Genomic DNA, 17,357 nt, shown 5'->3' with positions numbered 1-17,357 from the left:
GATATTGGTCTCAGTTTTTGTACTGCCTTTGGCTTGTTTTTATATCAAGGTAATCCCGGCTTCATGAAGTAAATTGGGAAGTTAACAAGTTTCAGCTGTGCTCCCACCCAAACTCTCATCTTGAATTGTAATCCTCATAATCCCCACATGTGAAGGGAGAGAGCAGGTTGAGCTAATTGAATCATGGGGGACGTTTCCCCATGCTGTTCTCCCGAGAGTGAGTGAGCTCTCACGAGATCTGAAGGTTTTGTAAGTGTTTGATAGTTCCTCCTGCGTTTATTCTCCTTTCTGCTGCCTTGTGAAGAAGGTCCCTGCTTCCCCTTCACCTTCCGCTATGACTGTAAGTTTCCTGAGGCCTCCCCAGCCATGCTGAACTGTGAGTCAATTAAACGTCTTTTATAAATTATCCAGTCTCAGGCAGGTTTTTAAGGCAATGTGAAAACAGACTAACACAGAATTTTTTCTGCTTTTCCTATATCTGAAAGAAATTATGAAGACTTGGTGTTAATTCTTGTTTAAGCTTTAGGTATAATTTTCCAGTGAAACCATCTAGACCTATGGAATCTTTGGGGGGAGTTTTCAGATGAAAAATTCATTTTCCTTTTATGGTATTAGAAGGCTATGCAAACTATTTTATGTTGTGTGAATTGTGACATTTTATGTTTTTCAAACAATGGACCATTCTGTCTAAGTTGTCAAATTTATGTTTTGAGAGTTATAATCTTTTTTATTATTTGATGTCTGCAAGGTCTATAGTGAAATCCCATTTCATTTCTGATAATGGTAATTTATGTTTTTTCTCTTTTCCTGTCAGTCACGCTACCAGTTTTATTGATTGAACTCTTCAAACAGTCAAATTTTTATTTTATTGATTTTTCTCTATTAACTGCTTTAAATTTCAATGACTTTTACTTCATTACTTATTCCTTCTGGTTTATTTTGCTTTTTTTCCCCCTTGGCTCTTCAGGTTGGGGATTAGATTAAGAATTTTTCTGTTTTTCTCACGTATGTATTTAATGCTATAAAATCCCGTCTCAGCACTGCTTTTGCTTTATCCTATGAATTTGAAATGTTGGATATTCATTTTCATTCAGTTCATCGTATTTTTTAAAATTTCACTAGAGATGTTGTCTTTAAACCATGGATGATTTAGAAATAGTTTGGTTAGTTTCTAAGTGTTTGGAGAACTTGATTGTCTGCTTGTCTTTAGTGGTTTTCAGGTGGTTCCATTGTGATTGAATGATTTCACCTGTTTTAAATTTGGGATTTTTTTTTTTTTTTAATTCCATTCTGTAATATGTACCACGGGTACTTGAAAAGAATGTATATTCTTCTGTTTTAGTGTAAAGTTGCGGACAAATGCTGATTAGATTCTGTTGGTGGATGAGGTTGTTAACTTCTACTATACTTTTGCAGATTATCTATATAATTGCCCTATCAATTGTTGGCAGATGAGTGTTAAAGTATCTACTGATAATTGTAGATTTTGTCTATTTGTTTTCAGTTCTATCAGTTGTTTCATGAAGTATTTGCTCTCCTGTTTGGTGGATACACATTTCGGATTGCTGTGTTTTCTTGATGAAATGATCCTTCTATCATTATGCAGTGCCTTTTTTATATATGGTAATTTATTTTGTTCTTAAATGTACTTTATTTGATATTAATATGGCCACTTTTCTTTGATTAATATTTGCATGATATGTATTTTCCAACCTTTTGTTTTCAAACTACCATTACTGTTATATTTGAAGTGTGTTTCTTATAGATAACATACAGTTGTGCTACGTTGTTTGATCTATTTTGTCAGTCTCTATTTTGGGGTGGTATATTTAGAGCATTTACATTTAGTTATTGATATGTTGGGGTTACTTTTGCTATTCATACTTCTCTGTTTTATTTCCATTTTTTTCCGCCTAATTTTGTGTTACTTGAATATATTTTGGAATCCCATTTTGACTTATTTTTGGTATTTTTGTATATCTCTTTATATAGCCTTTTAAGTAGTTTCTCTAGCTATTAGATTATGTGTACATTCCTAATCACAGCCTGCTGTTTCATCAGTTTGAGTTCTCCCTATGTTCCCTTACCCTCTCCCACTTACAACTGTTCAACAATTCTTCCACAAACATTTCAGACCATAGTGGTGTTATAATTTTCACTTTACCCCTAGTATATGATTTGGAAAAATCAAGAGAACAAGGAAATTCTATTTACCCACATTTCATATGTTTGTCTTTGTTCCTTTTTAGTATTCCAAGCTTTCATTTTATTTCTTTTCTTATTAGACAACAAAACTTTAGCCGTTTTGTTTGTTTTTGTTTTTGAGATGGAGCCTCAGTCGCCCGGGCTGGAGTGCAGTGGTGCTATCTCGGCTCACTGCAACCTCTGCCTCCTGGGTTCAACCGATTCTCCTGCCTCAGCCTCCCGAGTAGCTGGGACTACAGGTGCATTTCACCACGCCCAGCTAATTTTTTGTGTTTTTAGTAGATATGGGGTTTCACCATGTTAGCCAGGCTGGTCTCAAACTCTTGATCTCTTGATCTGCCCACCTCGGCCTCCCAAAGTCCTGGGATTACAGGCATGAGCCACCGTGCCCGGCCCCTTTAGCCATTTTTTAGAATCAATCTGCAAATACATTCTCTTAGGTTTCCTTCATTTAAGAAAGTCTTAATTTCTGAGTATACAGATTTCATTTTCTCCAGGACTTGAAAAATATTGTGTTATTTTCTCAGGCAGTAGTTTCTGATGGGAAATCCACTGTCATTCTAATTGCATTTCCCATTATAGATAAGGCGATGCTATTATCTGGCAGGTCTTAAGACTTTAAAGTCTTTCATTTTCAGAAATTTAAATATTATAGACTTCGTCATTATTTTTTTTTTTTTTTAATTTGTGGCAGGGTCTCACTCTGTTGCCCAAGCTGGAGGGCAGTGATGCAATCACAGCTCACTGTATGCTCAGCCTCCCAGCTCAAGTGATCCTCTCTCCTCAGGCTCCTGAGTAGCTGGAACTACAGGCATGCACCACTACACCTGGCATTTTTCTTTTATTTATTTATTTTTTTTTATTTTTGAGACAGAGCCTTGCTCTGTCTCTCTCAGGCTGGAGTGCAGTGGTGTGATCTCGGCTCACTGCAACCTCTGCCTCCTGCTTTCAAGCGATTCTCCTGCCTCAGCCTCCGGGGTAGCTGGGACTACAGGCACACGCCACCACACCTGGCTAATTTTTGTATTTTTCTTAGAGATGGAGTTTCACCGTGTTGGCCAGGCTGGTCTCCAACTCCTGATCTCATGATCTGCCCACCTTGGCCTCCCAAAGTGCTGGGATTTCAGGCATGAGCCACTGTGCCTGGCCCACCCGGCTATTTTTTAAAAAAATTAGTAGAAACAGGGTCTTACTATATTGCCCAAGCTGGTCTCAAATTCCTGGGCTCTAAGTGATCCTCCCAAGTGCTGGGGTTACAGATGTAAGCTACTACTCCTAGCCTTAATTTCCTTGAGATTATTCTGAGATTTGCTCGGCTTCGTGAGTCTGTAGGTTTATTGAATAATTGATTTAGTCCAATCTGAAGAGGTTTCAGCCATCATTTTGTTGAAAAATTTTAACACCTGCCTCTTCCTCCTTTCGTTCTATGATTTCAATCACATAAACATTGGATCTTATAGCCCGTGGGCTCAGGAGTCTCTGTTGATTATGTTTCAGTCCATTCTCCTCCAGATTGGGTAATTTCTATTATTCTATCTTCCAGTTCACTAATCCTATTCTTTCTCTCCTCCCTTTTGCTATTAAGCTTACCCACTTTATTTTTGTATTTATTTTGTATCTTATGTTTCAGTTCTATAATCTTCATTTGTTTCTTTATGTCTTCTATATATTTGCTGAAACTTTTTTTTTTTTTTTTTTTTTTTTTGAGACAGTCTAGCTCTGTCACCAGGCTGGAGTGCAGTGGCTCATCTTGGCTCACTGCAACCTCCGCCTCCTGGGTTCAAAGGATTTTCCTGCCTCAGCCTCCCAAGTAGCTGGGACTACAGGTGCCAGCCATCACGCCCGGCTATGTTTTTGTATTTTTAGTAGAGACAGGGTTTCACCGTGTTAGCCAGGATGGTCTCCAGCTCCTGACCTCATGATCCACCTGCCTTGGCCTCCCAAAGTGCTGGGATTACAGGTGTGAGCCACTGAACTGGGCCAAAACTTTCAATTTTTACTTTTGCTTCAAGTATATTTGTAATTGTTCCTTGAAGCATTTTAACATAGCTGCTTTGAAATTACTATCATATAAATCTATGGGGCACTCTATTACTGCCAGTTGAAGATAGTCTAAATTCTCTACTTAGTTTCCACTGTCATACAAAATGGGAGGATTCCTCCTTGCTACTGGACAGAAGTTCCTACTGAGACTTCTGGTCTCTATGTGGGCTCTATGATGGTGATGGCTTTATTAATCCTGAGTATTGATGAGAGTCCTGACTCTCTACCACCTTCCGATACAGCCCAAGCAGAGAGGGGCAAAGGTAACTTACTAATGCTAAAAGGGGTGGTAGTCCAGGCTTCCCGTTTTCAACACTGACATCACGCATGTGGCACTCATTGCCAGTCAGTGAAAATGAAATTCCTAATTTCCTACTTGGTCTTATCTGACACTAGGCTTGCAGGAATTAGGGGAAGCTTTTTGTGGCCTAGTAAGTGTGAAATTCAAGGCTTCCCACTTGTCCTTTGCTGGTTTAGATGAGTGTAGAACCACAGTTTTTCTGTGACGTTTAGCTGGATCACAGCAGTTACTATTTAAAGTTTATGTCTTGATAGACTGTCTCTCTGGGCTAGAGAACATCTTTTGTCGTTGGGGAATTTTTATCTGTTTTTATTGCCATCTTCATTTTCTTGAACTCCAGGTTTAAGATTTAGGAGGCAAAAACAAAAAAATACAAAAGGCAATCTTCCTTCTCTCTCTCTTTCAGTGTCTTATATTTTCCCCTTAAATTTTAAACACTAACATTTAGTTCACAATTTTAAAATCATCTGAATTTTTGAATATTGTTAAAATAATACAACATTGTATACTATTACAGTAGTCTCTGCTTGTCAGTGGTTTCACTTTTCAGTTTTTGTCACCTGCAATCGGTCAAGATCTGACAATATTAAATGGAAAATTCTAGAAATAAGCAACTGACGATTTTAAACTGCACATTGTTCTGAGTAGCATGATGAAGTCTAACACGTTCCTGCTCTGCCTTGCCCAGGATGTGAATTATCCCTTTGTCCAGCATATCTATGCTCTCTAAGCTACCTCCCCATGATCAATAAGTAGCCCTTTGGTTTATAAGGTTGATTGTCACAGTATCATAGTGCATGTGTTCGGGCAATCCTCAGTTTACTTCATAATAGCCTCAAAGTGCAAGAGTAGTGATGCTGGCAATTTGGATATGCCAAAGAGAAGCCACAAAATCCTTTAAGTGCATAAGTAAAGGTTCTTGCTATCATGCAGAAAGAAAAAAAACAGCATACGCTGCAGTTGCTAAGCTCTAGAGTAAGAGCAACTCTTCTGAGAAATGGTGACAGAATACTGTTACAATTGTTCTATTTTATTAACTTTTACTGTGCTAAATTTATAAATTAAACTTTATCATAGGTACATATGCATACAAGAAAGCAGTGTGTATAGGGTTTAATACTATCCGTGGTTTCAGGCATCCACTGGGTGTTTTAGAACATATACCATGTGGATAAGGAGCAACTACTATACCTCTAAACTACTTTTCTACTTTATTATAACATGTATCATTTGGCTAATGATATTTTAGGTTGTCATATATATATGTTAGCTGCTAACATACTCTTGAGAGGCTGGAGAGATGAAAAATTTTCAGTAAGCTACCAAAAACAATTTGTAAAAAGCTGTTATATATAATAAGCAATAAATACAATTAAATGGAAAATAAAGATGGGAACATATTTGTACATAAGTGATAGTTATGACTCAAAGCAATGAGAGTAACACTAACAAACTAATTTTTTTGAAGTCAAGAAAATTAAGAGATAACAGACTGAAGGCAAATGATGAATAAAAGCAGAGACAGTTCAACCATATTAGCAACCAAAGTCAACAATAATTGTTCACCAGATGTTTGACAAAAATTTGTAGATGATGCTGATGAGGTTGTCCTCTGATAACATACTCATATATTGTAAATTGGAATGAAAACTTTGTTTTACAGCATTTTGGCAATATAAGTCAAGACTCTTAAGAACTGTGTATACATTAACTCAGTATATCCATTGATAACAAGTCAATTATCAGAATGAATATAGCATCAGCAAACAAAATGTATATATGTTATAGCATTTTTCATGATACATCAATTGAAATAGACTACTGTCTAATAAAATATTTACATTTTTTCTCTGTGATGTTTAGCTGAATCACAGCAATTATTATTTAAATTTCATGTCTCGATAGTCTGTCTCTTTCCTCGTCCTTTGGGTTAGAGAGAACATCTCTTGTCATCAGGGAATTTTTCTGTTCTTATTGGCATCTGCAGCTTCTTCAGCTCTAGGTTTAAGACATAGGGGGCAAAATAATAATAATGTTATGAGATATATGTGGTATCTATTATTGAAAGTAATACTTATCAAAATAGTGGCAAGGAAATAGAAAAGAAAAATTAGAGTATAGAATAGTAGCTACAGAATGAACTCAGCAATGTAAAAAAATATTATATCTACATACCGATTACATAAAACAATTAGTTTTCTAATAACAGTTTTAGAAAGACTGAGAGGAGTAAAAACACTATGTCAGACTAAACTATTATAGATCTATATGCTTTATTTTCTGTCCTGTTACATTTCTAAGTGTTTTTTGTTGCTCTCTTTTCCATGGATCTTACTTTTTAAATTTCTTTCTGCTTTTTAAGAACGTTTAAATCACTTTATTTTAATACATTAGCCACATTTTGAGATGTTCTTTTAATCCAATATTTTTGTGAGGGATTAAACAAATGTCTTTCAATATATAATAGTTCTCACAAAGCAAAGTCCTTCGGGACATGCACAAGTTTAAATACAAAGTAAGAAAGTAACTTTAAGTAGAAAACAGGCTGGACACAGTGGCTGACACCTGTAATCCCAGCACATTGGAAGGCCGAGGCAGGCGGATCACCTGAGGTCAGGAGTTCAAGACCAGCCTGTCCAACATGGTGAAACCCCTATGAAAAATACAAAAATTAGCTGGGCATGGTGGTGGTTGCCTGTCATCCCAGCTACTTGGGAGACTGAGGTAGGAGAATCACTTGAACCCAGGAGGCTGAGGTTGCAGTTAGCTGAGACTGCACCATTGCACTCCAGCCTGGGTGACAGAGCTAGACTCTGTCTCAAAAACAAAACAAAAAAAAAAGAGAACAAAGACATGAATAAGTACTGATTGAATAGAAAATTAAGTGTTTTGGTGTTACTTCAAAGTTAGTATTTACTTTCCATTTTAATATTCTTAAAAGTGTTTATTATGAATGTAGATATATAATCTCTAAGTCACTGAAAAAAAGTAAATATTTGACTAGTAAGGAACCTGCAGCAAAATGAGAAACAACAAAATACAAATTTTTAAAACTGAGCAGTGATTTCTACATATTCCAACATATCTAGATTTTCTAAATTTGAAATACAACCTACTTATTTAAAATTACTAAAACTAATAAAGTTAGCAATAAACAGATCATTTGAAGGGTACTAATTGCTGTAGACTAGGATGAACTTGAAGGATCTATACAGATGTGTCAGTGAGTGATGCTAAGCAAATTTAATAATGCCTCTTTTGGTTAATCCCCGGTAACCCTTCAATCAATTTTGTAGTAGGCTCACTAGTGATGCCCCTGAGCAGTAGTCTTCAAATCAATCAAGATTTTGCCTCACTTTATTAATTCCTATTACTTACAGAACTTTCCTTAAGAATAGTCTTCTGTAAGGCTATCTGCCTAATCTTTCGGCTATAATGATAACTCTTAGTATAGATTGTCAATTTTTGTATTCCCTGGATGTTAACGACAGAAAATTTAGATTCCCCATCTCACAAGAAGAAAACCCATACACAAAGAGTTTACTAACAGTAAAAATGAAAACAAAAATTGACTTTGTCTACATATCTATTTAAAGAAAATCTACATGACTATGCATTTTTAAAAATCATAAAAATGTTATTAGGGTAGTCAGAAAGAATCATAGTTTTCAAATTTTTTTTTTTTTTTTTGAGATGGAGTCTTGCTCTGTCACCCAGGCTAGAGTGCCAGTGGTGCAGCCTCAGCTCACTGCAACCTCCACCTCCCGGGTTCAAGTGATCCTCCCACCTCAGCCTCCCGAGTAGCTGGGATTACAGGCGCCTGGCTAATTTTTGTATTTTTAGTAGAGACAGAGTTTTATCACATTGGCCAGGCTGGTCTTGAACTCCTGACGTAAGGTGATCTGCCTACCTCGACCTCACAAAGTGCTTGGATTACAGGCATTAGCCACCATGCCGTAATAATTATATTTTTGTTATTCTTTAGTTTGTTAGAACACATTCACATAATTATGGTGCTTGATAGCTGGAATCATTTAAAAAGTATGTGTTTTACAAAGGCCTTCTAGGACACATTTTAATAATTAAAAATGGAATATATATTACTTTGAGCTAGATGTCAAAGAAGCAAAAATACAACAGTAGCATGAAGAAACTGGAAAAATACTGGACAATTTGACATCCAATGATTGATATATCTGAGATCAATATTTTTCTATAAAAGCTTTGTGAAAATATTAAATGTTTTTCTTAGCCCTGTATAGTTTGTACACATTTAAGGACTGAATGATAACATAAAAAACAGCACACAAATTTTTAAAAATTAAAACATAAATTACTTGAAGTTATACCTTTAAAGTGTATTTCTATAAAATGTATAAAAAGAGTATATGGCATTTTAGAATTTTTAATTTAGGGTGAGAGTTATTTAACTTATATTCTGATTTCTACATGCAGCCAATATTAATGTTATAGAAATGGACAACTTTAAAAACTAATATATTAATTTTCAAATGTCCTTTGTTGATGACAAATTTCTGATATACATCTTTCAAACAAGATTTTGGTTATAAATAGAAAAAACTGGAAAAAAGCAAAGTTCTTATTTTACAAATTTTTATTAGTATTTTTGTGAATATTCATATGAAAATTTTAAGATGGGTGATATGGTTTGGCTCTGTGTCCCCATCCAAATCTCATCTCGAATTGTAATCTCCATGTGTAATTCCCATGCAATCCCAGGAGGGACCTGGTGGGAGGTGATTGAATCATAGGGGTGATTTCTACCATAACATTCTGTTGATAGTGAGTTTTCATGAGATCTGATGGTTTAAAAGTGTGGCACTTCCCTCTCTGCCTCTCTCAAGATGTGCCTTGCTTCCCCTTCGCCTTCTGCCATGATTGTAAGTTTCCTGAGGTCTCCCCAGCCATGCAGAACTGTGAGTCAATTAAACCTGTTTTTCCTAATAAATCATCCAGTCTCAGGTAGTTCTTTATAGTAGTGTGAAAACAAATGAATACAATAAGTAAAATCTTACATAAATTAAAGCAATATCAAAATTTCTATTTTAATTTAAAGGTATTTCAAAGTTTTCCTCCAGGATATTAAGGGTTATTTATATGACATACTATAAGCAAAATTATAGAGCAAATAAGCAGTAGCCTAGGCATGCGCCCATGGAGTTAGTTATGCAGTACAAGATAAGAATAAGGAAAAGTTGAGAAGTGCATTGTGTATACTACTCTTGTATGCAATGGTTCATATCAGTCCTATAATTTCTATATTGCTAAATATCATTAAAAAATTTCAGAGTACCTAATTATCTCTTTATATGCATAGGAGGAAGAGTCTTTTGGATGTAAGGTATTCCTTCAAATAGAGAAACTTTTGAAAAAAGGGGAAATAAAATCAAATGCTATTATAAATACAGTCATCAGCCAGTTGCAATATTCCAATAATTTGCTTAAAATATATACCATTACTATAGTAAACTATGCATGAGAAGAGTAGATGCATGTAAAATTTCTCCAAGCATTGTGATAATTATTTTGTGATGCTTAAATACAGAAGTAAATAACTCAGGTAAACTTCCCTATTTAAAACTTTTTTTTGAGATGGAGTCTTCCTCTGTCACCCAGACTGGAATGCAGTGGTGCAATCTCGGTTGACTGCAACCTCTGCCTCCTGGGTTCAAGTGATTTTCCTGCCTCAGCCTCCCAAGTAGCTGAGATTACAGGCACCTGCCACCATCACCAGCTAATTTTTACATTTTTAGTAGAGACAAGTTTTCACAATGTTGCCCAGGCTGGTCTCGAACTCCTGACCTCAAGTGATCTGCCTGTCTCAGCTTCCGAAAGGGCAGGGATTACAGGCATGAGACACTGCACCTGGCCAAAAAACATTTTTAAAATAGACTAGACTGCAGGCTTTTCAAATACGTTCTTGGTACAGTGTTTGAGTGATAGCAGGCTCTCAATAGATGGTTTTTGGATAAATGCTGCTAGATTCTGCAGATTGGCTCATTTGGCACCCTCTGTGAATCCTTTCTCCCTAGCATTCCTCTATTGTGGTTGAACTCTAGGAACAAAATTATCTATATTTTTTCACAGCAAGGACTCGCCATATGACCTCAGTTAGGCCAAACAGATGTATTAAGACTTTGGAAAGCAGAAGTTAGTAATGTGATATGGTAGTGTTATATGAAAACATATAATACAAGTGTTTGGTTCTCTTAGGGAAGGTCTAGTAGAGACTTTCTTTCTTTTTTTTTTTTTTTTTTTTTTAAAGTGTTTTAATGGTATTTCCCAGGAGGTGATTTAATGGTATTTCCATTAGGACCATCCCACTTACATTTGGATACTGTTTCCTGGTCATATTGTTCCAGCGTTGCTGCATTGTTGTATAGGTTTCTTGCAGGCAATAGTATTTTTCATGCTGTATACCCTTACCAAGCTATGTATTCAAAGAGTTGTTTGGAAGAAAATCTTTTTCTAATACATACAAATTTGCCCTATGGGCTTGTTGCAGCAGCCTCATTGCTAACAATGGAGCATTCAGCCTTGCTTATTTTGTCTTTCTAGAAATTTTGTAGGCAAACTAATAGAAGATTCCCTTTTCTGTTTAAAAGGATTACATTGAACTCTGTTTGCAACTTATAAAGTCTAACTGAAGTTCTTACTTCATTACCCTCTTACTGTATAACTGGTAGTTCTACTGCAATTAAATGAAATTATCTTTTTCATGTTTCCTGTTTACATACTTACAACACCTACATTAAAGGAAACATTTGGACCAATAGTCTACAATATTGGAAATGCTTTTCTTGGTAGGTATTCTCTTTCACACATCACCAGAGGAAAGCTATTCAGTATAATTGATTGTATGAATGCTCACATCTTATTTTCTTACATTTTTTCTAAATTATCTTATTTTCTTTGAATTGAAACCAAGCATAAAATCTTATGTATGTGAAACCAAGCATAAAATGACTTGTTTGCTTCAGGAAATACTTGTACTGTAAGATAATCTAGAAAACATCTAAAACCACTTCCTTACCAAGGCTACAGTTTCTTCATTAGAACTACAATCACACATATCTTAATGATGGGAGAAATGTGTTTGTAGATAATTTTGTCATTGTGTGAACATCACAAAATGTACTTAGACAAACCTAGATGGTATAACCTAGTGCTCCTAGGCTCCAAACCTGTAGAGCATGCTACTGTACTGAATACTGTAAGCAATTGTTAACACAGTGGAGAGTGTTTGTATATCTAAACATTGAAAAGGCCAGTAAAAATACAGTACTGTAATTTCAGGAGACTACTGTTGTATGTGTTGTTCATCACTGACTGAAAAGTCATTATTTGGCACAGGACTGTATTCTAGTAAACTTCTGCTTCATCAAGATTTGCTTCAAAACTCTTATCTTATATTCCTCCTTTATTAAGAGCTATTATATCTTTAGTTTTGCTCAATCTTTGTGATTCAGAAGCTAGACAAATTATTTAGGCAGATAGCGAAGGTAAATAAGTCCTCGGCAAGGCTTCCCTTTTAGTAAAAAGCAGCTCCCCAGTCATTTTCTTTTTCTAACAAAGAGCAGCCTGAAAAATCGAGCTGCAAACATAGATAAGCAATCTGGAAGCTTGCATGGGTGAGTGCTAGCAGCTGTGCCAATAGAAAAGGGCTTCCTGGAAGCCAGGTATGTTCAAAATGGGGGCTCCATCTTCCCTTTTCTTTGTCACCCTGTGTACAATAAAGAGGCAGGCAACATGATGCTGGCCAGGTGGAGAACCTATCTGCAAAATAAAAGACTAGGGGGCGGGGCAGCGAGCCTCTTTGTGCACTATGCAAACGGCACAGCTTTTTCAACCAATCTTTCGTGCCCTATGTAAATAAGATACTGCTCCCTCAAACTCGCCTAAAAAACCTTTTGTATTTCACCATGGAAGCGGCAACCCGTTTTCTCTGGGACCCCTCTCTGCTTCCAGAGCTCTTCCTTCTTTCACCTATAAAACTTCTGCTCTTACCCTTACTCTAGTGGGTTCATGTCAGTTTTCATGACTGTGGCCCAACAAACTTTGGGTAGTATACCCCAGACAACAGTGTAGCTTCGTTAATACATTCTCCACCTTTCAAATTCTGCCTTAAAATCACCCAGCCAAAGACTTATAATTTAGTTAAACTTAAAATTTCCTGGGGAAATTTTTTTGGAACTAATGAAATAATATTTACAATTCCTTGTTTCTACTGTATTCGTTGTAACTTAAAATATGAAGTGTACATTAGTAAATCTTTAGCAATAAAGCTTATAATTTGACTTTCTTTTCTGTAAATGAGTATAGACTGCAGCTGGAGATCATTTCTTGACACCCAGGATTTATAATTAATTAGCTGACTAATTTCTAGTCAACAAAGTAAAATAAAACAAAGCTAATAGTCTCCTATGAAGATAAAATCTCTAAAATTTCCCCCATTAACACATGTTTAAGCCTGACTACATACTAATTGGTTAATTGGTTATTTAATTTTAAATAGAAATGTTTATCTAAATAGTCCTCATTTGAATGTTTTGTGCTCTAATATTTCAAGGATCAAATATAGTTATGTGTGTGTGTTTATGTTGAAATATAACTTAATTTCAAAACACTTTCCTACTAGAATCCAAAAAAAAATTAAAGGCAATCTACAAAATCAAAGAATTGCCAATAACCATCAATGGCTGTAAAAATACTACGCAAGGGTCTTTGGATTTACAACAAACTCAAGAGTTCATTTTCAAATAGTTCCTCTAATTCAATTATCTCAATCACCCTGAAGTTCATACAGCTGGCATGCTTTTTCTTGCGTCAATTATCAACTTCCTACAAACCTAAAAAGCTATCCTTCACCTGAGGTCATATCTCTGGACAGACATACAAATCACTATTGTTTCTGTTAGACTTAAAACATCTACATGAGTTAGTAATAGAGAAGTTTCCTTAAACCTAGTGTAGGGTTGCAGGCATGAACAAGGCATTTAAGTTTCCTGAAAAGAAAAGCATTACGAATTTATTTAATAATGTACTTTAGGAAAGCTGACTTTATCATTTTCAGGGAAAAAAAAGCCCTTAGCTCAAAATAAAAATCACTGAAGGTGGAACTTAAAATTTTTCTCTAAAAAAGGAAAATAATTCAATTCTCAAGGAAAAAGTGAATAAATATGTCTCCAGGAAAAGAGTTCATGTGTTTTGCTGGAGATATAATTGAAAAGAAAATCTCTGAACCTTGAAAATCTCTCCACAAAGGCAATAAAGAAAACAATTTTATTGTTGAACAAGCATTAAACCAGAATGTAATGTGCAACACAGGTAATCTGCTAAAGGAGTTCAAATACACAAAGACCTCTCACCATCAGAAATTTTTATAAAATAACAAATCATTTTTAAAAAAATCCTTCAGCCTCTACCAACTTGGGTTCTCTGTTCCCTCTCTTGTTTCTCATTTACACTCTTGTAACAGAAAAACCTTTGTGCATTCACACTCATCCATAAACAAGTTTCCTCCCAGATTAAATGTTATTAATCTCATTTTTATATAATTTATACATATTTAAATATACATATTTAAATCAACGCTACAAAATTTAGTATTAATTTTTTGCAGTAATCATATGTTGAATATTTTAAAAACTAAACCTTGGTGCAACCCTGTCTCTACAAAAAAATTACAAAAATTAGCCAGGCCTGGTGGTATGCACCTGTAGTCCCAGCTACTTAGGAGGCTGCGGTGGGAGGATCACTGGAGCCCAGGAGTTTGAGGCTTCAGTGAGCAGTGATCCTGCCACTGCGCTCCAGCCTGGGTGACACAATATATGACCCTATCTCAATAAAAAGTAAATTTAATTTAAAATTAAACCTATTCTTCATCATTATAAAAAATAAAGCCTCTTCTTTTAAAGATGCTGAAGACATCTGTAAAATAATTAGGTAAGGTTCCCCATGAAAAGACTTTTGTAGATAATTTCCAAAATTATCATTACATGGCACAATAATACATGAAATACAGGAAAAAGAATGCGTTTGACAGACTAGCTTTTATTCTTTGCCTTGAAATATTTTCTTCTTACAACTTTCCTTGGGGAAAATGTGTCCTTGTTGAATATTTCTATTTAAATGTCCTATAAAATGGTTATGTTACTTGCTATAGAACAACACAAATAGAACTGTAGTGTTATATATCTAAGATCTGCCAAAATGTTCTTACCTACTACACTGAAAGTGTCCATGATCTTCTATTATTTTTCTTTAAATATTTTATGCTCTTGACAGAAATCCAATAGTGCTTACATGGTTTGATATTTTGGGTTTTCAAGGTCATTTCAGTGGTTGATAGATCACGATATCTATAAATACACATTTTGCAGCTCTGTATCTGGTGACCTACTGTATAAAATTAGAAATTGTTTTCAGTATAATCTTGCTACTACAGCTGATACTTCTGATAAATAATTATAGTTTTTTATAAATGTATTTCCATGTTGAATTTTACTGTGAAATGGCAACTTTTGCCATTCAAGACATCAAATTTAGTAATTATAAACCAGACTATTACAATGGCTTAGGACAATATTTGAAATAAATGAAGTAGTAGGTATTTCATCTTCAATGGGGGTGGATAGGCATCTATAGGTAGGAAAATATATGCTTTTCACAAGTATTTAAATGATGATTTACAGATAAATGAATTTAAATCGAAGGAACTTAAAATTCACTTTGCTATTGGCATAAACTTCTTTGATATTGTTCAGTGAAATATACTTTTCCTATTATAAAACCAATACCCTATTTTATTCTTCAATTTATTTCATTCAAATACCTTTGGTCCCTTCTTGTGTGGGACCATTCATAGTTTGCAAATTCTGTCTTAAGACCCTCTAAAAATGTAGCCAAGATAAATCAAAATGTCTCTAAAGACCAACTAGAGTCAAGAAACATCTTGGCACTTGGAGCAGATCACCAAATTCTAGAAATATTTCCCATATTGCCAAGTCTGACAGCTAAAATACAATTTTAATGGTACCTTTTAAGAATATACAGCAATATGCTTGTTGGTTGTTTTTAAACATCACTCTCACTCTGCCTCCCTCCTACCCTGCTTTTCGAATCTAAAAAAACAAAGCAAAATAAATCACTTTTAAGGGAGTTCGACATTCTCACATACCTACCTCAAAACATTTTGTGTGGATTTGCTGTGGGTCTTTTGAAATCTCCAATATCTTGTTTCAGAAAAAAGATATGCCAAATAAAATAATCAAAAGTGCAACTTTCTTAGAAAGGAGGTATTCCAGACTTGGTCCTAGTGATTCAGTAGTATATTGCCCTTGGGTAGACAAATGTTTCTGTTGTAAGGTGGGCTGTTTCCTGCCCATGTGTGGAAGTGTTTGATGTTTGAAAAAGCAATGCATATTATAAAGGATTAAACTCTTGTCCCCAAAAAGGAATGAGACTAGGGATATGAAACAAATAATTCAATTAAATTGATTCTGGAAAATCTGAGAAAATCTTACACATGGATATGGACACATATTTGGTACCCCAAAAATACATGAACATGATTATCACGTGGTAGAACAAGATTTTAACTAAAATATTTATAGGTTTTAAGAAGTATTTCAATATTTAAATGCTTTGTCATTCAGTCTTCATGTCTATTACATATGTACAATGAACACACACAATAGCTATAAAACTATATGTAAATAATCAGTGTTTAAAATATAAATGCATTTTTATCCCTTTTGGAATGTAAAATGTGAAATTGTTAAATAATATTTTACAAAAGTGTCCAAAAGCCAAAGTACTGTTAAAAAGGAAAGAAATAGCCTATTAATATTTTACATTTCTGTGGTTAAAAGGATTATTTTTAAATATAAACAAATATGTGCAGAAATTATAAATGTGGGCACCTCAAACAGTAGCACATTTACACACTTAAAATATGCATTATTCCAAACAAAAGATGGCAGTCGGCTCTTCACTGCTACGTACAGTACATGTGATTGAGAGGTAAGATGTGTGATCAGCAGTTCTTGCCAATGGACTCACAGAGGCTATAACTTGCTTTGCTGTCAAACTCTCTAGTGAGCTCTAGTTTGGAGCTATTCGCAATTGCTAGTTTGTTTTGCAAGCTGCATAATGCTTTTATTCCAACTAAGGAAGGTATTGGATGTTCAATTAGAATCAAGCTTTTCTCTTGAGGAAGACTGAGAGAAACAGTTTCTGCACGCTGTGCATCTTGAGATAGTGTCTTAACTAAATGACATCATTCTCCCTTGAAATACTTTTGTATAAATATCATACATACACATCATTAGGCCTCAATTAGTATTTAAGTAGTTATTAATAGATGTTTCTATTTTAGCTATGCACAATACCCCATCCATTACCAATGAAAACAACATTTCAAATTCTTGGTTTAAATTCTATTAGAATACACTCTTAGTAGTAAGTTCAACTATATCATTGGCTTACAAAGACTTTCTTCATTAGAAGGCTCTACTTGGCAATACCTAGGCCAGCTGGTAAGGTTTACTAGTTTATAGATTAGCAATTGTCACTGCTTTGAAATATATAATTTATTGTTATTGCATTAAAAAATTCTTGGAATATTGGTTTAGGTCATTTCACATTTATGCACTTAACCTTTTCAGTACTAAAATCCATGATTCTTTGGCAGGCTCTCAACAGGCTGTATAGTGCTTAATTTTTGTTCTCATAAATTGGAATATAGTTCAGTAATATAAATCCAAAGTTGATCTGACTCTGGAAG

This window comes from Hylobates moloch, unplaced genomic scaffold, assembly GCF_009828535.3.
Source record: "Hylobates moloch isolate HMO894 unplaced genomic scaffold, HMol_V3 SCAFFOLD_4, whole genome shotgun sequence".
NCBI lineage: Eukaryota > Metazoa > Chordata > Mammalia > Primates > Hylobatidae > Hylobates > Hylobates moloch.
Note: the sequence above shows the minus strand (reverse complement) of the source record.